Source organism: Orycteropus afer, unplaced genomic scaffold (assembly GCF_000298275.1).
Source record: "Orycteropus afer afer isolate SDZICR_OR568_19922 unplaced genomic scaffold, OryAfe1.0 scaffold00401, whole genome shotgun sequence".
NCBI classification, from domain to species: Eukaryota; Metazoa; Chordata; class Mammalia; order Tubulidentata; family Orycteropodidae; genus Orycteropus; species Orycteropus afer.
In genome coordinates, this window is record NW_006921988.1 from 2,980,619 (window position 1) to 2,986,342 (window position 5,724).

Consider the following 5,724-nt stretch of genomic DNA (forward strand, 5'->3'; position numbering starts at 1 on the left):
ATATCTGGATATGTGAGGAGTTGTGCTTCTTTTGTTGTTAGTTTGACAGCACTGGGTCACTCCTCAGCTGTCTCTGGGTTCGTGGAATAACTAGTAGGAATGTGATTGTGGGTCTCTGTCTTGAAGAGGAGCTGCAGTTGGGTTGAGCAGGTGTTGACCTCTATCGTCATTGCAGGAGCAGGTGGTGGTGCTTGTCCATTAGGTGAGGTGGTTGACTCAGTAGTGGAGAGTTAATGTCCTCCTCCTGTTGGATAGGGCAAGGGAAAAAAGGAGAAGAAGATGTAGGAAAAAGGATAAAATAAACATGAAAATAGAGAAAAAGAATAAAAGGGGGTGGATGTGATGAATGATTGCGAAAAATGTGAGAAGAAGCAGAAGAGGATAAATGAACAGGTAAAAAGGAAGAAAAAAAATGGTTAAAAAAGGAAAGGAGAAAAATAAGGAGAAGATAAGGAAATGGAGGAGAAGGGACTTTTGTAGTTATGGCCAGCCAGTAGCCCTGAGATTAGGCAGTTATGGTAGAAACCATTGATCTACTAAGTGTGTGCCCATGGAGGGAATAGGAGCCTTGCACAAGTGGACACTTCAAATAGAGAAGGCTCCTGATGTTTGCCTCTTGTGCTCAATGTGAGAAAGATCACCAAGTCACACAAGCTCAGAAAGGGAGAGCCTCAGCCTCTGGGTCTGTTTGGAGTTGGTTTCTGTAGCTGGTTAGGGTGTAGAGGAGGTGGTCCAGGGATCTGAGTGAGACTCCCTTGGCCACCAGCTTTGTGGTGGCAGGGAGAGATTTTGCCCCTTATGGCAGGGAAGCTGAACTTTTTGGAAAGGAGAGAGTGGCTCACAAGTCACAATTCACTGAAGTGCATCTGGCACCCCTCTGGACACATGGAAGCATTTATACAGCTCCTTCCCAGACTCTAGTGAAAGGCTAGCCTGGAACTATCTTTTTTTCTATTGTTCCAACACAGGCCTTACCATTCACAGAGGTGGGAGTTGTCTGGTATTAGTGGGTGCCTCAGAGAGGAGGCTGTAGAGGTGTGCCTCTTGTGTTCAGTGTGTAAAATGTCTATCAATGGCTCTGGCACTAGGCAGATGAGCTTCAGCCCTGACTCTGTCTGTTAGAGCTGAAGGTATCTGGGGATTGGAGTAGGTAAGGGTGAGGCTTCTCTAAACACTGGGTTTTTGGAGGTGGAAAGAGTATTTATCCCTATGCAAGTATTTCAAATGCCAGCAAGGTCACCCATGGTGGGCAGGCTTCAGAAGAGCTTCCAGACTAAGACAGGCTAGGAAGAAAGGCCTGGAGATTTGCTTCCAAAACAAACCAATGAAAACCCTATGGGGAAGGTGTGTGACTATTAAATCAGAGAGTATATCCCTCCAATCTCAATTCTTTGGCATGGGTCTGGTGTCCTTCTGGGCACACACAGCTGTTTATCCAGTTCTTGTTCAGATTCAGTCAAGAAAAGATTATCCTGAGTCCAGTTTCTTCAACTGCCCCAAACAAGCCTTTTCTCTCACATAAGTCCCACCTCATAAAACCAGCCTCTGATATTGGTTAGTTATTTCATTCCCTTTCTCTTGCTTCCTCCTCTCTTCACAGCTCCCTGTGCCACTGCATATCTGACCTGCTTACCTGCATGTTCCTCTCCCAGATCCTGCATATGTTTTGCTCATCTTGAATTCCTCTCAATCTGTCTACATTCTGTCTTTTTCGGTATGTGGATTCCATGGAGTTATTTTTTGTTTTTCCTCATCCACGTCTGATGCCTCTGTGTTCAAAACGACCACACTTCGGCTAGTCCTGGTCCCTTCTCTCTCCCCAGTCACTGACCTCGCTTTGTCTCCTTTTCCAATCAGTGCTCAATCTAATTATTTATCTTGTCATTCAATGCTAAGACTCCAAGATCATCATTTGTATGTGTTTCACTCCATTTTTCCAGGTCTGTTGTAGAGGGATTGGGAGGAGTGTGTTAGCAGGACACCATCTTGTCTCCACCCCTCATAGGGTTTTCATTGATTAGTTTGGGAAGTAAATCTCCAGGCCTTTCTTTCTAGCCTGTCTTAGTCTGGAAGCTCTTCTGAAACCTGTCCACCATGGGTGACCTGGCTGTCATTTGAAATACCAGAGGTATAGCTTCCAGCATCATAGCAATGTGCAAACCACCAGTAGCACAAACTGACAGACAGCTGGTTAGATGCCATTTGCTCATGTCTCATGGCAAACCCCTCTCAGGGTCAGTAGAAAGCATGCAGATTTCACACTGCACAGCCTCTTTGTTGGTTGTCAAGTCTCATGGAATTGGCTGGAGAAGAAAATCAGGCACAAGCTCTAGCATGCTGGGATCTTCATTAGAGTCAGGGTACTTACCATTATATTCAATAAGACAAAGCACATTTAATCTAGGGCTTTTAGGCTATAATTTCCTATCAATCTCCTAATAATCCACCTCTTCCTGTTAATATTACTAGCTGTAACTGTTCTAAAAACAAAACTCACTGTCATCGAGTCAGATTCAACTCATAGCGACCCCTCCTTGGGTTTCTGAGGCAGTATCACTATGGAAGTAGATTAGATTGCCCCATCTTCCTTCTGAGGAGAGGCTGGTGGGTTTGAACTGCCAGCCTTCTGGTTAACAGTCAAATGCTTTAGGCACTACGCTGACTGTTAGCAGAATTACTATTTTTATTTTCTTTTAGAGATTGATGTTTATTTTCCATCAACTTTATTTCGATTTTCTAAGAGACTGTGTAAGATAGCGTAAGACCACTCAGTGGTTGTTCCTACCCATTCAGTGGCATGAACAGTGAAGGCTGCGTACCAGTCTTCAGTTATAGGCTGAGTGCTCCAGTCTTCAATAGGGAACTACTGAATAGACCCAGAGGACACCTGCAAACCTTCAGAAAAGTCTGCAACCTCAGGCTGAGCAGCAATAAATTCAGAAATGGGAGCAGTTCATTCACCCTGAAATTCTTCCTTGGTCATAGCCTTTTTGACAGTGGCCTGCTCTTCCCTTTCAATCTATTTTGGATCTCTGTAGAAGTAGAGATAAAGCATGGGCTCCCATAGGTGCTTCTGGGAGATGGTTCCATGCATGCACAGAACTTCCCAGGATAGGATTCACATTAGACCTACCAAGTGAGCTCACTTGTTCCATGGTAGGGCAATGTTCATATAGCACAGAGGAGAACGTATGTTACACAGAACAATGGTGGGCAAGTTAACATAAGGCACCTCTGTAAGAGGCTAGTAGTGAGCTCTGGGTTCAGTAAGTATGAGAAGATGCAGCTCCTGGCAGTCTGACTGGATCTAGTTAGTGAAGGTTCCAGGAGTGAAATACCCAGCAATAGGAGTGGCTCCAGTGGCAGCAGCAAACTTCAACACAGCCTGCTGGCTGGTGTTCCTGGAGGATATAACACTGACATCAGCCAGGTTTTCAAAGGTAACAATGGCCCGAGCTGTTAACAGACATTTCTCCTAGGTCCTCTTCAGTTTTATGATGTAGACACCATCACTTTTTCTTTTATAGATGTACTGTTCCATTTGGAAGTCAAGGTTGGTGCCACTTAAGTGGGTTCATGCTGCAAGGAATTTGAGGACATCCTCCTACTTCATCTGTAGACCATCAAGGACCCTTGACATTGTGAAAGTTCCCATTTAAGTTACAATGAGAACAAAGGAAAATGTTGTATGGACTCTTCTCTGGGTAGCATAGAAAAACACGATCATTATATTTAGTTGCTATAAACAACACATACTATAAACAGGAACATGTCTGGTTATTGTTGAAAGTGCACTAGCAAACTTAGATGATATTACAATAAAGTTACTTTTGAAGGAAACTTGGGGCATTGCATAATAATGGAAAGGTAAAACTACTTAACCAATTAAACACTATTTTATAGTTCATGAAAAACAATCCTACATTAGAAAATATTTCTTGGACTTTTGTATTGTTCCCTTAATCTGTTTTTTCTCTTATTGATTATAAATTAAATATTTATGTTTTAACTTATAAATTACATCTTGATGTACAGGATGATCAGACACATGGACCATTAGAATGACATAAACTTGTCTTATGTGTCTTGTTTCATTCAGTCACTTAACATATGTTTATCTATCAAATGCCACTCAGTCATGTCCCTTGTGTACATAATAGCATTGTCCCTGTTAGCATAATGGGGAAAGTCTATGAAAAGACCCTTTCTTTTTCCTCATAATTTTAGTTTTTAAAGGAAAGGTATATTATTCCCAGTGCCCACCAGAGTCACATACTATCCAATAGTACAGTAGAAAGGATGGTTGAAGGACATGCTATATGAATTCTGCCTTTAGAAATAAAAACTCCTTCAAAAGTTATACACATTTGGCATTTAAAATGCCCAGGTTGCATATGCCCAAGGAAGATCCATTAACAGTTTATCCCATTAACAGTCCTTTATAGTCATCAATTAGTTCAGGCTGTGTTTTCCCATTGGGAAATCATTTAGAGTGCCCAAAACATATTTTCACAACATTCACCTGACAATATTGGCTGAGTGGAAACTTTTCAGATGGCAGAGAAGCATCAGGAGACTATGAATTCTTAAACAACACACCAGATTACAAAAAGAGTGTGTATATTTCTTTATAAATATCTTTAGCAATAATAAACCAGGAAAAGAAACAGTTCAAGGATTTTGACTCATTCCTTCTTGCCCTGCCTCCCCTCCATTGTTGAGTGGATATTGGGAGGTGTTTGTGTGGTAGTCATGCTTCACATTTGCTGTCTACTTTTGGGACAGGCACGCCCCTGTTAGAGAACATATGGAAAAGGAGTGATTTTAGTCCTTTGAAGTTCACATAGAAGCAGAAACAGGCTAACCAAGTATCATGGGTGAAAGATCTCCTTTAATGAGCATATAAAAATTATTTGCAGCTAGTACACATACATCTTTTTAAATGAGACCGTGCTCCCTCCCCCCCCAAAAAAATCCATTCCATTAACAGGTAAATAATTTCTCTTCTAATCTCCTTTAACACATTCATTTGCTTAACATGTTCCTATCCTATTCAATTACAAAGTGACCCTTAAACTTTTGCCACAATCTCCGTATTGTACTACACTCAGATTGCATTTTATCATACTGGAAACACAGAGGTGTCTGATGCAATATCCTGACAGAGCCTAGGTGCTCTGCCCTACCCTCCCATTTTGATTTTATTTGTTTTTATTCTCTTTTTCCTTCTTTTTCAGTTTTGTTCCTTTCTTTTTCCTCTCCTGGGTTCTTTTCCTTTTTCTTTTTTCCCTCTTTTCTATTCCCCTTTCCTAGTTCCCATCTTTTTTCTTTCTTTCAGTTCATCCTGTTGCTTGTTTTTCTTTGTCCAATGTTCTCATTTTTCCTTTATTATTTTTTTACTCTTGCACTTTTCACTTATTCCTCCCTCCATGGGTATTGTGTTTTTTCCCTTTTGTTCTATTTAGAATTATTTTGTCTTTTTAAAGTATTTCTTTAAATATTTGCACTCAATTACTGTCTCTCCACCCCCTTTTTTTTTGCCAATATTCTTCTTTGTTTATGTAGTTTATGCTTTTTGTCCTCTTGTTTTTATTTCTGGGAAGGTTTTTATTTATTTATTTATTGTGATTTGGGTGAAGATTTACAGAGAAAATTCACTTTCCATACAGCAGTTCACATATACTTTGTCTCATGTCATTGACCACAGTTTACCACAATGCAACA

At 40.9% G+C, this 5,724-nt stretch overlaps 1 pseudogene; it reads right to left on the minus strand.

The window, feature by feature from the left end:
• Positions 1-2,707: 2,707 nt before the first annotated feature.
• LOC103207861 lies at positions 2,708-3,640 on the minus strand (annotated as a pseudogene).
• Positions 3,641-5,724: the final 2,084 nt, after the last annotated feature.